General features: G+C 39.0%; 1 pseudogene; it reads right to left on the bottom strand.

Moving 5' to 3' along the window:
• The window catches only part of LOC120053334, a 137403-nt pseudogene that overhangs the window by 40384 nt on the left and 74793 nt on the right, over positions 1-22226 (bottom strand).

Below are 22226 nucleotides of genomic sequence, written 5' to 3'. Positions count from 1 at the left end.
CCAGCTTCTGTCTTATCTGAGAAAATGACTGTGTTACTTTCGCCCAGTGTTACCTTTGTCCCGGCTCTCCCCTACTCAGATAGTATTTGATACTATCAATACACTTGTTTTGACCTTGACACACCAGAATTCAGTTAGGTTCACCCCCCAGGGTATGGTCTTAAAGGAGATGGTGTGTGTGTGTGTGTGTGTCTGTGTGTGTCTGTGTGTCTGTGTCTGTGTCTGTGTGTGTGTGTCTGTGTCTGTGTCTGTGTCTGTGTCTGTGTCTGTGTGTGTGTGTGTATGTGTGTGTGTGCGCATTCTAAAGAGGACAGCTTCTTCTTCCTCACAGAGATATTAAACCACTGTCTCTGATGGCCTCAATGGGACCTGACACAACACAGATGTCCCAGTTTATTATGGAGAACAAAGGAAAAACCTGATCAAATCTACAGGAAGTGATTGACATGGTTGTTACAGCGGTGCTTTAATAAAGAACCATGGAACAATATATCAGCCCTGTAAAACAGTGGGTCCTGATTCCGGTCATAACAAGGACAGCATACAATGTGTGTGTGTCTCTGTGTGTGTGTATGTCTGTCTGTGTGTATGTGTGTGTGTCGCTGTGTGTCTGTCTGTGTGTGTGTGGGTCTATATGTGTGTCTGTGTGTGTGTCTCTGTGTGTGTGTATGTCTGTATGTCTGTCTGTGTGTGTGTGTGTGTGTTGCTGTGTGTCTGTTTGTGTGTGTGTGTGTCTATATGTGTGTGTGTGTGTCTATATGTGTGTGTGTGTGAGTGTGTCTATATATATGTGTGTGTGTGTCAATGTATATATGTGTTTGTGTGTGTGTCTGTGTCTGTGTCTGTATATGTGTCTGTGTCTGTGTCTGTGTCTGTGTCTGTGTCTGTGTCTGTGTCTGTGTCTGTGTCTGTGTCTGTGTGTGTGTGTGTGTGTGTGTGTGTGTGTGTGTCTGTGTCTGTGTCTGTGTCTGTGTCTGTGTCTGTGTCTGTGTCTGTGTCTGTATATGTGTCTGTGTCTGTGTCTGTGTCTGTGTGTGTGTGTGTGTGTGTGTGTGTGTGTGTGTGTGTGTGTGTGTGTGTGATCCCCACTCACTTGTAATATCATAAACCACCACGGCCACAGTAGAGTCTCGTATGTAGGAAGGTATGAGGCTCCTGAAGCGCTCCTGTCCTGCCGTGTCCCACAGCTGCAACCTCACCTGGGGATCAGAGAGACACATCTGGGGATCGTCAGATTATTCACCATGTCCAGAGAGCCTGGGACTACTGTCTCCCTCAGACAGACAGAGAGCCTGGGACCACTGTCTCCCCTCAGACAGACAGAGAGCCTGGGACCACTGTCTCCCTCAGACAGACAGAGGGCCTGGGACCACTGTCTCCCTCAGACAGACAGAGAGCCTGGGACCACTGTCTCCCTCAGACAGACAGAGAGCCTGGGACCACTGTCTCCCTCAGACAGACAGAGAGCCTGGGACCACTGTCTACCTCAGACAGACAGAGAGCCTGGGACCACTGTCTACCTCAGACAGACAGAGAGCCTGGGACCACTGTCTCCCTCAGACAGACAGAGAGCCTGGGACCACTGTCTACCTCAGACAGACAGAGAGCCTGGGACCACTGTCTCCCTCAGACAGACAGAGAGCCTGGGACCACTGTCTACCTCAGACAGACAGAGAGCCTGGGACCACTGTCTCCCTCAGACAGACAGAGAGCCTGGGACCACTGTCTACCTCAGACAGACAGAGAGCCTGGGACCACTGTCTACCTCAGACAGACAGAGAGCCTGAGACCACTGTCTCCCCTCAGACAGACAGAGAGCCTGGGACCACTGTCTCCCTCAGACAGACAGAGGGCATGGGACCACTGTCTCCCTCAGACAGACAGAGAGCCTGGGACCACTGTCTCCCTCAGACAGACAGAGAGCCTGGGACCACTGTCTCCCTCAGACAGACAGAGAGCCTGGGACCACTGTCTCCCTCAGACAGACAGAGAGCCTGGGACCACTGTCTCCCTCAGACTGACAGAGAGCCTGGGACCACTGTCTCCCCTCAGACAGACATATACATTATTACACTACACACAGAGACATGCAAACACACACACACACACACACACACACACACACACACACACACACACACACACACACACACACACACACACACACACACACACACACACACACACACACACACACACACACACACACACACACACACACACACCCAACAGGTGATCCTATTCCGCTCAAACTCTGAATGCCGGGGCTCTCAGGAAGTGTTTGGTTTGATTTTCCATTGCATTTGCATTGATTTCAAAGGGACAATAGAGCCCTGAGTACCAGGCCATTAGGATCTGATGGAGGGACAATAGAGCCCTGAGTACCAGGCTATTAGGACCTGATGGAGGGACAATAGAGCCCCGAGTACCAGGCCATTAGGACCTGATGGAGGGACAATAGAGCCCTGAGTACCAGGCCATTAGGACCTGATGGCCAGGCCATTAGGACCTGATGGAGGGACAATAGAGCCCTGAGTACCAGGCCATTAGGACCTGATGGAGGGACAATAGAGCCCTGAGTACCAGGCCAATAGGACCTGATGGAGGGACAATAGAGCCCTGAGTACCAGGCCATTAGGACCTGATGGAGAGACAATAGAGCCCTGAGTACCAGGCCATTAGTATCTGATGGAGGGACAATAGAGCCCTGAGTACCAGGCTATTAGGACCTGATGGAGGGACAATAGAGCCCCGAGTACCAGGCCATTAGGACCTGATGGAGGGACAATAGAGCCCTGAGTACCAGGCCATTAGGACCTGATGGAGAGAGAATAGAGCCCTGAGTACCAGGCCATTAGGATCTGATGGAGGGACAATAGAGCCCTGAGTACCAGGCTATTAGGACCTGATGGAGGGACAATAGAGCCCCGAGTACCAGGCCATTAGGACCTGATGGAGGGACAATAGAGCCCTGAGTACCAGGCCATTAGGACCTGATGGAGGGACAATAGAGCCCTGAGTACCAGGCCATTAGGACCTGATGGAGGGACAATAGAGCCCTGAGTACCAGGCCATTAGGACCTGATGGAGGGACAATAGAGCCCTGAGTACCAGGCCAATAGGACCTGATGGAGGGACAATAGAGCCCTGAGTACCAGGCCATTAGGACCTGATGGAGAGACAATAGAGCCCTGAGTACCAGGCCATTAGGACCTGATGGAGGGACAATAGAGCCCTGAGTACCAGGCCATTGGGACCTGATGGAGGGACAATAGAGCCCTGAGTACCAGGCCATTAGGACCTGATGGAGGGACAATAGAGCCCTGAGTACCAGGCCATTGGGACCTGATGGAGGGACAATAGAGCCCTGAGTACCAGGCCATTGGGACCTGATGGAGGGACAATAGAGCCCTGAGTACCAGGCCAGTAGGACCTGATGGAGGGACAATAGAGGCCTGAGTACCAGGCCGTTAGGACCTGATGGAGGGACGATAGAGCCCTGAGTACCAGGCCATTAGGACCTGATGGAGGGACAATAGAGCCCTGAGTACCAGGCCATTAGTGGCCTGATGGAGGGACAATAGAGCCCTGAGTACCACGCCATTAGGACCTGATGGAGGGACAATAGAGCCCTGAGTACCAGGCCATTAGGACCTGATGGAGAGAGAATAGAGCCCTGAGTACCAGGCCATTAGGACCTGATGGAGAGAGAATAGAGCCCTGAGTACCAGGCCATTAGGACCTGATGGAGGGACAATAGAGCCCTGAGTACCAGGCCATTAGGACCTGATGGAGAGAGAATAGAGCCCTGAGTACCAGGCCATTAGGATCTGATGGAGGGACAATAGAGCCCTGAGTACCAGACCATTAGGACCTGATGGAGGGACAATAGAGCCCTGAGTACCAGGCCATTAGTGACTGGCCGTCCGCAAATTTGGTATGACCATCAGCGGCATGACTCAATGGTCAAGTGAAATTTTACCTCATCATGACTCGTGTGGTCACCATAACAGCCCTACTCAGGACCAATGACCCTGTCTATATTAATGGTTCAGAGCCCTATGGGCCATGGTCAAAAGTAGTGCACTACAGAGCCCTATGGACCATGGTCAAAAGTAGTGCACTACAGAGCCCTATGGACCATGGTCAAAAGTAGTGCACTACAGAGCCCTATGGACCATGGTCAAAAGTAGTGCACTACAGAGCCCTATGGACCATGGTCAAAAGTAGTGCACTACAGAGCCCTATGGACCATGGTCAAAAGTAGTGCACTACAGAGCCCTATGGACCATGGTCAAAAGTAGTGCACTACAGATGTAATAGGGTGCCAATTGGAACGCTTGCCAGTACATCTGAAACTTAGTGGGTGATATTTCACAGAGAGAGAGGTGGCCCGGGGGGGGGGGGGGGAGACACTAGAAGGGTAGTAAAATAGCCTTTTGATTGAGCTAACTTACCGTTCGGTCCTCCAAGTACATCGTTTTTGACAGGAAGTCTATTCCGATTGTGGCCTGAAATGAGAAACAAAAAATAGAGACACGTTGATCAACATTATTCTATAAAAAATGATGAAAAGCTGAAGATTTGGAGCGGAATCAAATGAACGACGTTAAAATATTAGCCTACAGCTGCTCTCAATAGAAAGTAGACAAAATATAATGCATTCATAAGGATAACTACAGTAAAGACAATATCATCCATTCATAAGGATACCTACAGTAAAGACACGAAGACAATATCATCCATTCATAAGGATACCTACAGTAAAGACACGAAGACAATATCATCCATTCATAAGGATACCTACAGTAAAGACACGAAGACAATATCATCCATTCATAAGGATACCTACAGTAAAGACACGAAGACAATATCATCCATTCATAAGGATACCTACAGTAAAGACACGAAGACAATATCATCCATTCATAAGGATACCTACAGTAAAGTGTTACAATAAGCTTTTACAGGTCTCTCACTAAGTCTTCCATGTGTTTATTACTGTAAATTTAAGTAGATATTTTGATGAGAACCGTATCTCCTTAATACCATGGCAACACCTTCCATCTATGAGCTGGTTGTTGGTCACTGGCCGTTCGCCGACAGAACACTACACAACAGGAGGTATTATCTGATTGGCCGTCCCCACACAGAACACTACACAATATGAGGTATTATCCGATTGGCCGTCCCCCCCACAGAAAACTACACAATAGGAGGTATTATCTGATTGGCCATCCGCCCACAGAACACTACACAATAGGAGGTATTATCTGATTGGCCGTCCGCCCACAGAACACTACACAATAGGAGTTATTATCTGATTGGCCGTCCGCCCACAGAACACTACACAATAGGAGGTATTATCTGATTGGCCGTCCGCCCACAGAACACTACACAATAGGAGTTATTATCTGATTGGCCGTCCGCCCACAGAACACTACACAATAGGAGGTATTATCTGATTGGCCGTCCGCCCACAGAACACTACACAAGGGACATGAATAGTAGGGATGGGGACACGGCCACTACCTCTCTCTTCAACCAAGGGACAGGTTTTTTTTTTTTTTTTTACAGGTGTTTAATTAAACATTTCAAATTGTCGGGGTTGTGATTACGCCGCCTGCTTCTTAAATGTCTCACATTAAATGTCTCACAGGAGTCATTGACTCCTTGGCTATTATTAATTGTAATTGTGGCTGTAACCTCTGTGGTGTGTAATGAGGAGCAACCAGACGCTGCACTTGACACATTTATGAAATTGCTTACTCCAGTTACTAATAAACATGAACCCATTAAGAAAATGACTGTAAAAACAGTTAAATCCCCGTGGATTGATTTGAAAAATTGTTATGGTTGAGAGGGACAAGGCAAAAGGTATGGCAAATAAGTCTGGCTGCACAACTGATTGGCAAACGTACTGCAAATTGAGAAATCATGTGACTAAACTGAATATCTGACTGAACCCAGTACAGTAGATATCTGACTGAGCCCAGTACAGTAGAAATCTGACTGAACCCAGTACAGTAGAAATCTGACTGAACCCAGTACAGTAGAAATCTGACTGAACCCAGTACAGTAGAAATCTGACTGAACCCAGTACAGTAGATATCTGACTGAACCCAGTACAGTAGATATCTGACTGAACCCAGTACAGTACAGTAGATATCTGACTGAACCCAGTACAGTAGAAATCTGACTGAACCCAGTACAGTAGATATCTGACTGAACCCAGTACAGTAGAAATCTGACTGAACCCAGTACAGTAGAAATCTGACTGAACCCAGTACAGTACAGTAGATATCTGACTGAACCCAGTACAGTAGATATCTGACTGAACCCAGTACAGTAGAAATCTAACTGAACCCAGTACAGTAGATATCTGACTGAACCCAGTACAGTAGAAATCTGACTGAACCCAGTACAGTAGAAATCTGACTGAACCCAGTACAGTACAGTAGATATCTGACTGAACCCAGTACAGTAGATATCTGACTGAACCCAGTACAGTAGAAATCTGACTGAACCCAGTACAGTAGATATCTGACTGAACCCAGTACAGTAGATATCTGACTGAACCCAGTACAGTAGAAATCTGACTGAACCCAGTACAGTAGATATCTGACTGAACCCAGTACAGTAGAAATCTGACTGAACCCAGTACAGTAGAAATCTGACTAAACCCAGTACAGTAGAAATCTGACTGAACCCAGTCCAGTCCAGTAGATATCTGACTGAACCCAGTAAGGTACAGTAGATATCTGACTGAACCCAGTACAGTAGATATCTGACTGAACCCAGTACAGTAGATATCTGACTGAACCCAGTACAGTACAGTAGATATCTGACTGAACCCAGTACAGTAGAAATCTGACTGAACCCAGTACAGTAGATATCTGACTGAACCCAGTACAGTAGAAATCTGACTGAGCCCAGTACAGTAGAAATCTGACTGAACCCAGTACAGTAGAAATCTGACTGTACCCAGTACAGTAGAAATCTGACTGAGGCCAGTACAGTAGATATCTGACTGAACCCAGTACAGTAGATATCTGACTGAACCCAGTACAGTAGAAATCTGACTGAACCCAGTACAGTAGATATCTGACTGAACCCAGTACAGTAGAAATCTGACTGAACCCAGTACAGTAGAAATCTGACTGAACCCAGTACAGTAGAAATCTGACTGAACCCAGTACAATAGATATCTGACTGAGGCCAGTACAGTAGAAATCTGACTGAACCCAGTACAGTAGAAATCTGACTGAACCCAGTACAGTAGAAATCTGACTGAACCCAGTACAGTAGAAATCTGACTGAACCCAGTACAGTAGAAATCTGACTGAGGCCAGTACAGTAGAAATCTGACTGAACCCAGTACAGTAGATATCTGACTGAACCCAGTACAGTAGAAATCTGACTGAGCCCAGTACAGTAGAAATCTGACTGAGCCCAGTACAGTAGAAATCTGACTGATGCCAGTACTGTAGATATCTGACTGAACCCAGTACAGTAGAAATCTGACTGAGCCCAGTACAGTAGAAATCTGACTGAACCCAGTACAATAGATATCTGACTGAACCCAGTACAGTAGAAATCTGACTGAGCCCAGTACAGTAGAAATCTAACTGAACCCAGTACAGTAGAAATCTGACTGAACCCAGTACAGTAGAAATCTGACTGAACCCAGTACAATAGATATCTGACTGAACCCAGTACAGTAGAAATCTGACTGAGCCCAGTACAGTAGAAATCTGACTGAACCCAGTACAGTAGATATCTGACTGAACCCAGTACAGTAGAAATCTGACTGAGCCCAGTACAGTAGAAATCTGACTGAACCCAGTACAGTAGAAATCTGACTGAACCCAGTACAGTACAGTAGATATCTGACTGAACCCAGTACAGTAGAAATCTGACTGAGGCCAGTACAGTAGAAATCTGACTGAACCCAGTACAGTAGATATCTGACTGAACCCAGTACAGTAGAAATCTGACTGAACCCAGTACAGTAGAAATCTGACTGAGGCCAGTACAGTAGATATCTGACTGAACCCAGTACAGTAGATATCTGACTGAACCCAGTACAGTAGAAATCTGACTGAACCCAGTACAGTAGAAATCTGAATGAGCCCTTCTGTATTGTATGTTCTTTATTGAATGATTACTAAATCTTGTTGTCCATATCAATTAATATGAATTCACACAGAGACCATACAAAACTCTGTAAAGCTACAATAACAGCAATAGTCAATTTTCTCTAAATGTGTTGTTATACCACTGAACAATGCTATAACAATCACACGTTATGTGTTGTAAATAGGAATGGGCTCCATTAAAAAATCATTAACAATAATCCACAAGTCTTATAGTATTGATTCCTAATCATCCCATCAGTGTGTGTGAGCCCTGGAGCTAGTGGAGTCTGCAGCCTATAGAGCCTGCAGCATTGGAGCCTGCAGTTCAGGAGTCTGCAGCATTGGAGCCTACAGCATTGGAGCCTGCAGTTCAGGAGTCTGCAGCCTATAGAGCATGCAGCATTAGAGCCTGCAGCATTGGAGCCTGCAGTTCAGGAGTCTGCGGCATTGGAGCCTACAGCATTGGAGCCTGCAGTTCAGGAGTCTGCAGCCTATAGAGCATGCAGCATTAGAGCCTGCAGCATTGGAGCCTGCAGTTCAGGAGTCTGCAGCATTGGAGCTGAGGCCTAGAGTCTCTCCCTAGCGGGGTGACCCCTGCCTGGCCTGCACACTCAGACTGAGCTGGGCATCAGCAGCTTGATCACGATCCGGTTACCCAGGCAATGCCAACCACTGCGACGGACAGTAAGACCCACTCAGACTCAAGGCGTCAGGAACACGACTACCTCCTACATTCTCCTTGTCCTCCACCCTCCCACAGCCAGATAACTAGACTTTCCCTGTAACCTGACTGTCTCTAGTTTGAACGTGAAAAGAGAGAGAAGCAACACCTCAAATGTGTGGCTCCCGAGTGGCGAAGCGGTCTAAGGCCACTGCTTCTCAGTGCTTGAGGCGTCACTATAGACACCCTGGTTTGAATCCAGGCTGTATCACAACCGTGACATGATTGGGAGTCCCGTAGGGTGGCGCACAATTTGCCAAGCGTCATCCGGGTTAGGGTTTGGCCGGTGTAGGCCGTCATTGTAAATAAGAATTTGTTCTTAGCTGACTTGCCTAGTTAAATAAAGGTTCAATTTGAAAAAATATATACCGTTCAAGTTTACATACCCTTTAGCCAAATATATTTAAACCCAGTTTTTCCACAATTACTGACATTTAATCCTGGTAAAAAAATCCCTGTTTTAGGTCAGTTAGGATCACCACTTTATTTTAAGAATGTGAAATGTCAGAATAATAGTAGAGAGAATGATTTATTTCAGCTTTTATTTATTTCATCACATTCCCAGTGGGTCAGAAGTTTACATACACTCAATTAGTATTTGGTAGCATTGCCTTTAAATTGTTTAACTTGGGTCAAACGTTTTGGGTAGCCTTCCACAAGCTTCCCACAATAAATTGGGTGGATTTTGGTCAATTTCTCCTGACAGAGCTGGTGTAACTGAGTCAGGTTTGTAGACCTCCTTGCTCACACACACTTTTTCAGTTCTGCCCACAAATGTTCTATGTGATTGAGGTCAGGGCTTTGTGATGGCCACTCCAATACCTTGACTTTGTTGTCCTTAAGCCATTTTGCCACAACTTTGGAAGTATGCTTGGAGTCATTGTCCATTAGGATATATATCTACATCATTTTACAACCTCATGATGCCATCTATTTTGTGAAGAGCACCAGTCCCTCCTGCAGCAAAGCACCCCCACAAAATTATGCTGCCACCCCCGTGCTTCACAGTTGGGATGGTGTTCTTCGGCTTGCAAGCCTCCCCCTTTTTCCTCCAAACATAACGATGGTCATTATGGCCAAACAGTTCTATTTTTGTTTCATCAGAAGAGAGGACAATTCCTCAAAAAGTACAATCTTTGTCCCCATGTGCAGTTGCAAACCGTAGTCTGGCTTTTTTATGACGGTTTTGGAGCAGTGGCTTCTTCCTTGCTGAGCGGCCTTTCAGGTTATGTCAATATAGGACTCGTTTTACTGTGGATATAGATACTTTTGTACCGGTTTCCTCCAGCATCTTCACAAGGTCCTTTGCTGTTGTTCTGGGATTGATTTGCAATTTTCGCACCAAAGTACGTTCATCTCTAGGAGACAGAACGCATCTCCTTCCTGAGTGGTATGACGGCTGCGTGGTCCCATGGGGTTTATACTTGCGTACTATTGCTTGTACAGATGAACATGGTACCTTCAGACGTTTGGAAATTGCTCCAAAGGATGAACCAGACTTGTTGTCACGCCCTGACCATAGAGAGCCATTGTTTCTCTATGATGAAGTAGGTCAGGGTGTGACTGGGGGGTATTCTAGTTTATTATTTCTATGTGGGGTTCTAGGTTATTATTTCTATGTTGGTGATTTGTATGATTCCCAATTAGAGGCAGCTGGTAATCGTTGTCTCTAATTGGGGATCATATTTAAGTAGCTGTTTTTCCCTCCTGTGTTTGTGGGATATTATTTTGTGCATGTGCACCACGTAGTCACGTTTCATTGTTAGCTTATTGATTTATTTGTTTTGTTCTTTCTAAGTTTCACTTCATAATAAATATGTGGAACTCTACGTACTCTGCGCCTTTTTCCGTCTCTACACACAAACGTGACACTTGGTATATAATCGTTTTTCTGAGGTCTTGGCTGATTTCTTTTGATTTTCCCATGATGTCAAGCAAAGAGGCACAGAATTTGAAGGTAGGCCTTGAAATACATCCACAGGTACACCTCCAATTGACTCAAATTATGTAATTTAGCCCATCAGAAGCTTCTAAAGCCATGACATCATTTTCTGGAATTTTTCAAGCTGTTTAAAGGCACAGTCAACTTAGTGTATGTAAACTTCTGACCCACTGGAATTGTGATACAGTGAATTATAAGTGAAATAATCTGTCTGTAAACAATTGTTGGAAAAATGACTTGTGTCATGCATACAGTAGATGTCCTAACCGACTTGCCAAAACTATAGTTTGTTAACAAGAAAATTGTGGAGTGGTTGAAAAACGAGTTTTAATAACTCCAACCTAAGTGTATGTAAACTTCCGACTTCAACTGTATATGAAAAAAAAATGCTGAGGTAAGGACTCTATCAAGCTGTTTAAATCAGGTTGAAAAATCTACAGTCCATCATGAAAGAGCAAATATATTACAAATAATCTGTGAACCAAATACTGTCATGAAGAATGAAAACAGATAAAACACTTTGCATTCCTCAAAATTAGAGAAAGACACAGAGTTGTTAGGGAATTACATTTTCAATGGCAGAGCTGGACTCCCTCTCCAACCCATTCTAAATATAGAATGTTGCACAGAGAGATAGAACTCTGAGCTGTAGGAACAGACTCCAGCCGGCAGAATAATTCATAACCTATTTAATTATTAAACATTCACACATCATTGTTAAAGAACGCAGGGCACAGCTTCCTGCTCTTGCATGCATGGCCCACTCAACCAGTGACAGCTGCGTGAGTAGGTTATTTATATATATTTTTTATTTAACCTTAATTTAACTTGGCAAGTCAGTTAAGAACAAATTCTTATTTTCAATGACGGCCTAGGAACAGTGGGTTAACTGCCTTGTTCAAGGGCAGAACGACAGATTTTTGCCTTGTCAGCTCAGGGATTCGATCTAGCAACCTTTCAGTTACTTGCCCAATGTTCTAACCACAACACTACCTGCCGCCCCACTAGGTAGAGGGGCAACAGAACAGTTCTAATAGCAGGAAAGAGATTTATTCCCGAAATACAACACAATGCGTCATTAGCTAGCTGGGCGGTTTATGAATCGAAAGTAAAGGTCATATTTTTTAATAGCGGTTGTATCTAGAATATGAAGAATACAATATCTGGCTCGTTAACACCAGGCATCTCAGGGATCTCAGCAATAGTCACTGTGCTATCTCGCTCCTCTTTAACGGTATGAAAAAGGGGAGGTGGACCTATATGTGAAAACATCCATATCAGGTCTGTCAATAGTGGCATCTGTCATGATGTATCTACTGCCTACCAGTGTTGGTGACGGTATGTCAGACAACCTGGCATCAGTAGCTATGTTAGATAACCTGGCATCAGTAGCTATGTCAGACAACCTGGCATCAACATAGCTATGTCAGACAACCTGGCATCAACATAGCTATGTCAGACAACCTGGCATCAACATAGCTATGTCAGACAACCTGGCATCAACATAGCTATGTCAGACAACCTGGCACCAGTAGCTATGTCAGACAACCTGGCATCAGTAGCTATGTCAGACAACCTGGCATCAACATAGCTATATCAGACAACCTGGCATCGATATAGCTGTGTCAGACAACCTGGCATCGATATAGCTATGTCAGACAACCTGGCATCGATATAGCTATGTCAGACAACCTGGCATCGATATAGCTATGTCAGACAACCTGGCATCGATATAGCTATGTCAGACAACCTGGCATCGATATAGCTATGTCAGACAACCTGGCATCAATATAGCTATGTCAGACAACCTGGCATCAATAGCTATGTCAGACAACCTGGCATCAGTAGCTATGTCAGACAACCTGGCATCAGTAGCTATGTCAGACAACCTGGCATCAATAAAGCTATGTCAGACAACCTGGCATCAATAAAGCTATGTCAGACAACCTGGCATCAAAATAGCTATGTCAGACAACCTGGCATCAATATAGCTATGTCAGACAACCTGGCATCAATATAGCTATGTCAGACAACCTGGCATCAATAGCTATGTCAGACAACCTGGCATCAGTAGCTATGTCAGACAACCTGGCATCAGTAGCTATGTCAGACAACCTGGCATCAATAAAGCTATGTCAGACAACCTGGCATCAATATAGCTATGTCAGACAACCTGGCATCAATACAGCTATGTCAGACAACCTGGCATCAATATAGCTATGTCAGACAACCTGGCATCAATATAGCTATGTCAGACAACCTGGCATCAATATAGCTATGTCAGACAACCTGGCATCAATATAGCTATGTCAGACAACCTGGCATCAGTAGCTATGTCAGACAACCTGGCATTAATATAGCTATGTCAGACAACCTGGCATCAATATAGCTATGTCAGACAACCTGGCATCAATATAGCTATGTCAGACAACCTGGCATCAATATAGCTATGTCAGACAACCTGGCATCAGTAGCTATGTCAGACAACCTGGCATCAATATAGCTATGTCAGACAACCTGGCATCAATATAGCTATGTCAGACAACCTGGCATCAATAAAGCTATGTCAGACAACCTGGCATCAATATAGCTATGTCAGACAACCTGGCATCAATATAGCTATGTCAGACAACCTGGCATCAACATAGCTATGTCAGACAACCTGGCATCAACATAGCTATGTCAGACAACCTGGCATCAATATAGCTATGTCAGACAACCTGGCATCAATATAGCTATGTCAGACAACCTGGCATCAGTAGCTATGTCAGACAACCTGGCATCAATATAGCTATGTCAGACAACCTGGCATCAATAGCTATGTCAGACAACCTGGCATCAACATAGCTATGTCAGACAACCTGGCATCAATATAGCTATGTCAGAGAACTTGGCATCAACATAGCTATGTCAGACAACCTGGCATCAATAAAGCTATGTCAGACAACCTGGCATCAGTAGCTATGTCAGACAACCTGGCATCAGTAGCTATGTCAGACAACCTGGCATCAATATAGCTATGTCAGACAACCTGGCATCAATATAGCTATGTCAGACAACCTGGCATCAATATAGCTATGTCAGACAACCTGGCATCAATATAGCTATGTCAGACAACCTGGCATCAACATAGCTATGTCAGACAACCTGGCATCAATATAGCTATGTCAGACAACCTGGCATCAATAGATATGTCAGACAACCTGGCATCAATAGCTATGTCAGACAACTTGGCATCGATATAGCTATGTCAGACAACCTGGCATCAATAGTTATGTCAGACAACCTGGCATCAATAGCTATGTCAGACAACTTGGCATCGATATAGCTATGTCAGACAACCTGGCATCAATAGTTATGTCAGACAACCTGGCATCAGTAGCTATGTCAGACAACCTGGCATCAATATAGCTATGTCAGACAACCTGGCATCAATATAGCTATGTCAGACAACCTGGCATCAATAGTTATGTCAGACAACCTGGCATCAATAGCTATGTCAGACAACCTGGCATCAGTAGCTATGTCAGACAACCTGGCATCAATAGTTATGTCAGACAACCTGGCATCAGTAGCTATGTCAGACAACCTGGCATCAGTAGCTATGTCAGACAACCTGGCATCAATATAGCTATGTCAGACAACTTGGCATCAATAGGGCCATTTATTTCACAACCACAGAACGGCCCCAATGTTCCAACCAACAAACATTCAACCAAGCCTCAGTGATTACAGTATTTAATATACAGTATGTTTATTATACAGTATGTGGACATGTTTATTATACAGTATGTGGACATGTTTATTATACAGTATGTGGACATGTTTATTATACAGTATGTTTATTATACAGTATGTGGACATGTATATTATACAGTATGTGGACATGTTTATTATGCAGTATGTTTATTATGCAGTATTTAATATACAGTATGTTTATTATGCAGTATGTGGACATGTTTATTATGCAGTATGTGGACATGTTTATTATACAGTATGTGGACATGTATATTATACAGTATGTTTATTATACAGTATGTGGACATGTTTATTATACAGTATGTTTATTATACAGTATGTGGACATGTATATTATACAGTATGTGAACATGTTTATTATGCAGTATGTTTATTATGCAGTATTTAATATACAGTATGTTTATTATACAGTATGTGGACATGTTTATTATACAGTATGTGGACATGTTTATTATACAGTATGTGGACATGTTTATTATACAGTGTGTGGACATGTTTATTATACAGTATGTTTATTATACAGTATGTGGACATGTTTATTATACAGTATGTTTATTATACAGTATGTGGACATGTATATTATACAGTATGTGGACATGTTTATTATACAGTATGTTTATTATACAGTATGTGGACATGTTTATTATACAGTATGTGGACATGTTTATTATACAGTATGTGGACATGTTTATTATACAGTATGTTTATTATACAGTATGTGGACATGTATATTATACAGTATGTGGAAATGTTTATTATGCAGTAGTTTTATTATGCAGTATTTAAATACAGTATTGATTATACAGTATGTGACATGTTTATTACAGTATGTGGACATGTTTATTATACATATGTGGACAATGTATTATACAGTAAATGTAGGACTGTTTATTATACAGTATGTGGACATGTTTATTATGCAGTATGTGTTTATTTACAGTATGTGTACATGTCATATTATTACAGTATGTTTTTATACAGTATTGTGGACATGTTTATTATCAGTATGTGGCATGTTTATTATACAGTATGTGGACATGTTTATTATACAGGTATGTTTATTATACAGTATGTGGACATGTTTATTATACACGTAAAATGTTTTTTGGGTGGGCTGTATTACATGTATTTATGACAGTATGTTTATTATACAGTATGTGGACATGTTTATTATACAGTATGTGGACATGTTTATTATACAGTATGTTTATTATAACAGTATGATGCATGTTTATTATACAGTATGTGGACATGTTTATTATACAGTATGTGGACATGTTATTATCGTATGTGGACATGTTTATTATACAGTATGTTTATTATACAGTATGTGGACATGTATATTATACAGTATGTGGACATGTTTATTATGCAGTATGTTTATTAGTGCAGTATTTACATATACAGTGATGTTTATTATGCAGTATGTTGGACATGTTTATTATGCAGTATGTGGACATGTTTATTATACAGTATGTGACATGTATATTATACAGTATGTTTATTATACAGTATGTGGACATGTTATTATACAGTATGTTTTTATACAGTATGTGGACATGTATATTATACAGTATGTGAACATGTTTATTATGCAGTATGTTTATTATGCAGTATTTAATATACATTATGTTTTATTATACAGTATGTGGACATGTTTATTATACAGTATTTGGACATGTTTTATTATACAGTATTGGACATGTTATTATACAGTGTGTGGACTGTATATATACAGTATGTGGACATGTTTATTATACAGTATGTTTATTATACAGTATGTGGACATGTTTATTATACAGTATGTGGACATGTTTTATTATACAGTATTTGGACATGTTTATTACTATATGTTTATTATACAGTATGTGGACATGTATATTATGCACAGTATGTGGACATGTTTATTATGCAGTATGTTTATTATGCAGTATTTAATTACAGTATGTTTTATTTACAGTATGTGGCATGTTTATTATGCAGTATGTGGACATGTTTATTATACAGTATGTGGACATGTTATTATACAGTATGAGGACATGTTTATTATACAGTATGTGGACATGTTTATTATACAGTATGTGGACATGTTATTATACAGTATTGTGACATGTTTTATTATACATATGTTATTATACAGTATGTGGACATGTTATTATACAGTATGTGACATGTTTTTATGCAGTATGTTTATTATACAGTATGTGGACATGTTTATTATACAGTATGTGGACATGTTTATTATACAGTATGGGACATGTTTATTATACAGTATGTGGACTGTTTATTATACAGTATTGTGACATGTTTATTATACAGTATGTGGACATGTTTATTATACAGTATGTTTATTATACAGTATGTGAGACATGTATATTATACAGTATGTGACATGTTTATTATGCTAATGTTTATTATGCAGTATTTATATAACAGTATGTTTATATGCAGTATGTGGACATGTTTTATTATGCAGTATGTGGACATGTTTATATACAGTATGTGGACATGTATATTATACAGTATGTTTATTATACAGTATGTGGACATGTTTATTATACAGTATGTTTATTATACAGTATGTGGACATGTATATTATACAGTATGTGGACATGTTATTATGCAGTATGTTTATTATGCAGTATAATATACAGTTTTTATACAGTATGTGGACATGTTTATTATACAGTATGTGGACATGTTTATTATACAGTATGTGGACATGTTTATTATCAGTATGTGGACATGTTTATTATACAGTATGTGGACATGTTTATTATACAGTATGTTTTATTATACAGATGTGGACATGTATATTATACAGTATGTGGACATGTTTATTATGCAGTAGGTTTATTATGCAGTATTTAATATACAGTATGTTTATTATGCAGTATGTGGACATGTTTATTATGCAGTATTTGGACAGGTATATTATACAGTATGTGGACATGTTTATTATGCAGTATGTTATTATGTTATTTATATACAGTATGTTATTATACAGTATGTGGACTGTTATTATGCAGTAGTGGACTGTTTTATTATACAGTATGTGGACATGTTTATTATACAGTATGAGGACATGTTTATTATACAGTATGTGGACATGTTTATTATACAGTATGTGGACTGTTTATTATCACAGTATTGGACATGTTTATTATACAGTATGTTTATTATACAGTATTGGGACATGTATATATACAGTAATGTGGACATGTTTTATTATACAGTATGATGGACATGTTTATTATACAGTATTGGACATGTTATTATACAGTATTGGACATGTTTTATTATACAGTATTGTTCAATTAAACAGTATGTGGACATGTTTATTATGCAGTATGTTTATTATGCAGTATTTAATATACAGTATGTTTATTATTCATAGGTGGACATGTTTTTATGCAGTATGTTTATTATGCAGTATTTAATAGACAGTTTTATATACGTATGTGGACATGTTTATTATCAGTATATGACATGTTTATTATACAGTATGTGGACATGTTTATTATACAGTATTTTTATTATACAGTATGTGGACATGTTTATTATACAGTATGTTTATTATACAGTTGGTGGACAGTGTTATTATACAGTATGTGGCATGTTTATTATACAGTATGTGGACATGTTTATTATACAGTATGTGGACATTTTATTATACAGTATGTTTTTATCAGTATGTGGACTATGTATATTATACAGTATGTGGACATGTTTTATTATGCAGTATGTTTATTATGCAGTATTTAATATACAGTATGTTTATTATACAGTATGTGGACATGTTTATTATGCAGTATGTGGACATGTTTTATTATACAGTATGTTGGACATATTTTATTATACAGTATGAGGAACATGTTATATACAGTATGTGGACATGTTTATTATACGTATATGTGACATGTTTATTATGTACAGTATTGTGGACATGTTTATTATACAACATGTATGTTTATTATACAGTATGTGGACATGTAATATTATACAGTAATGTGACAGTTTATTATGCAGTATTTTATTATACATTATGTGGACATGTTTATTTATACAGTATGTGGACATGTTTTATTAGACAGTAGGTGGACATGTTTATTATACAGTATGTGGACATGTTTATATTGCAGTATGGGACTGTTTATTATACAGTATGTGACATGTTTATTATTACAGTATGTGGACATGTTTATTATACAGTATGTGGACATGTTATTATACAGTATGTGGACATGTATTATTATACATGTATGTTTATTATACAGTATGTGACATGTTATTATACAGTAGTGTTATTTATACAGTATGTGGAGGCATGTATATTATACAGTATGTGGACATGTTTTTATTATGCAGTATGTTTATTATGCAGTATTTAATATACAGTATGTTTTATTATGCAGTATGTGGACATGTTTATTATGCAGTTGTGGACGTGTTATTATACAGTATGTTTTATTATACAGTATGTGGACATGTATATTATACAGTATGTGGACATGTTTTATTATGCGTATGTTTATTAGCAGTATTTATATACAGTATGTTTATTATGCAGTATGTGGACATGTTTATTATGCATATTGGACATGTTTATTATACAGTATGTGGACATGTTTTATTATGCAGTAATGTGGACTGTTTATTATGACAGTATGTGGACATTATTATTATACAGTATGAGGACATGTTTATTATACAGTGTATGTGGACATGTTTATTATACAGTATGTGGACATGTTTTATTTACAGTATGTGGACATGTTTTATATACAGTAGGTTTATTATACAGTATTGGACATGTTTATTATACAGTATGTGGACATGTTTATATGCAGTATTTTATTATACAGTATGTGGACTGTTATTATACAGTATTGGACTGTTTATTATACAGTATGAGGACATGTTTATTATACAGTATGTGGACTGTTTATTATACAGTATGTGGACCATGTTTATTAAACAGTATGTGGACATGTTTTATTATACAGTATGTTTTATTATACAGTATGTGGACATGTATATTATACAGTATGTAGACATGTTTATTAGGCAGTATGTTTATTATGCAGTATTTAATATACAGTATGTTTATTATCATATGTGACATGTTTATTATGCAGTATGTGGACATGTTATTATACAGTATGTGGACATGTAGATTATACAGATTGTTTATTATACAGTATGTGACATGTTTATTATACATTATGTTTATTATACAGTATGTGGACATGTATATTATACAGTATGTGGACATGTTTATTTATGCAGTATGTTTATTATGCAGTATTTACTATACAGTATGTTTTTATTATACATTATGTGGACATGTTTATATACATATGTGATGTTATTATGGTAGTGGACATGTTTTATTATACAGTATGTGGACATGTGTTATTATACATATGTGACATGTTTATTATACAGTATGTTATTATACAGTAGTGGACATGTATATTATACAGTATGTGACAGTTTATTATGCAGTATGTTTATTATGCGTATTTATATACTATGTTTATTATCAGTAGGTGGGACATGTTTATTATACAGTATGTGACATGTATTTATACAGTATGTGGACATGTTTATTATGCAGTATGTTTTTTATCAGTATTTATATACAGTATGTTTTTATACAGTATGTTGGACATGTTTATTACGCAGTATGTGGACATGTTTATTATACAGTATGTGGACATGTTTATTATACAGTATGGGACATGTTTATTATACAGTATGTGTACATGTTTTATTATACAGTATGTGGACATGTTTTTATTATACGTATGTGGACATGTTTATTAACAGTATGTTTATTATCAGTATGTTGACATGTATATTATACAGTATGTGGACATGTTTATTATACAGTATGTGGACATGTTTATTATACAGTATGTGACATGTTTATTATACAGTATGTGGACATGTTTATTATACAGTATGTTTTATTATACGTATGTGGACATGTTTATTATGCGTATTTTATTATGCGTATTTAATAACGGTATGTTTATTATGCAGTATGTGGACTTTTATTATGCAGTATGTTTTACGTATTTAATATACAGTATGTTTATTAACTAAGTATGTTGGACTGTTTATTATCAGTATGATGACATGTTTATTATACGTATGTGGACATGTTTATTATACAGTTGTTTATTTACAGTATGTGGACTGTATTATTATTACAGTATTTATAATTATACAGTATGTGTGACATGTTATTATACAGTATGTGGACAATGTTTATTATACAGTATGTGGACATGTTTTATTATACAGTATGTGGACATGTTTATTATACAGTATGTGACTGTTTTATTAGGCGTATGTTTATTATGCAGTATTTATATGCATATGTTTATTATACAGTATGTGGACATGTTTATTATATTATGTGGACATGTTTATTATACAGTAGGTGGACATGTTTTATTATACAGTATGTCTGTATTATACAGTATTGTGGACATGTTTATTATGCAGTATGTTTTATGAGTATTTAATATACAGTATGTTATTATGCAGTATGTGGACATGTTTATTATGCAGTAGTGTTTATTATGCTTATTTAATATACAGTATGTTTATTATACAGTATGTGGACATGTTTATTATGCAGTATGATGACTGTTTATTATACAGTATGTGACATGTTTATTATACAGTATGTTATTATACAGTATGTGGACATGTTTATTATACAGTATGTTTATATAACAGTATGTGGACGATTATTATAATGTACATGTTATATACAGTATGTGGACATGTTTATTATACAGTAGTGGACATGTTTTATTATACAGTATGTTTATTTACATATGTGGACATGTATATTATACAGTATGGGGACATGTTATATTATGCAGTATTTATATTGCGTATTTTATAACAGTATGTTTATTAATACTGGTATGTGGACATGTTTATATATGCAGTATGTGACATGTTTATATACAGTATTGGACTGATTTTATACAGTATGAGGACATGTGTATTTACAGTATGTGGACATGTTTATTATACAGTATGTGGACGTTTTATTATACAGTATGTGGACATTTTTATTATACAGTATGTTTTATTATACAGTATGTGGACATGTTATATTATACAGTATGTGGACATTTTATTATGCGTATGTTTTATTATACAGTATGTGACATGTTTATTATACAGTATGTGAACATGTTTTTATTATACAGTATGTGGACATTTTATTATACGTATGTGGACATGTTTATTATACAGTATGTTTATTATACAGTATGTGGACATGTATATTATACCAGTATGTGGACATGTTTATTATACAGTATGTGGACATGTTTTATTATCAGTATGGACATGTATTATACAGTATGTGACAGTTTTATTATTAAGTTTATTAGTGGACATGTTTATTATTCAGTATGTGGACATGTTTGATTATACGCGTATGTGACATGTTATATTGTCAGTATGTGGACATGTTATTAACAGATTTGTGACATGTTTATTATACAGTGTGTGACATGTTTATTATACAGTATGTGGACATGTTTATTATACAGTATGTGGACTTTATAAGAGCATGAGTGAACTCGTCTGCGGTAAGGTTATCGGGGGAGTTGAAGGCAGAAAAGGAGGGCGAG

The sequence above is a fragment of the Salvelinus namaycush genome, chromosome 9 (assembly GCF_016432855.1).
Source record: "Salvelinus namaycush isolate Seneca chromosome 9, SaNama_1.0, whole genome shotgun sequence".
Lineage (NCBI taxonomy): Eukaryota > Metazoa > Chordata > Actinopteri > Salmoniformes > Salmonidae > Salvelinus > Salvelinus namaycush.
This window is presented reverse-complemented; position numbering and strand designations above follow the sequence as displayed.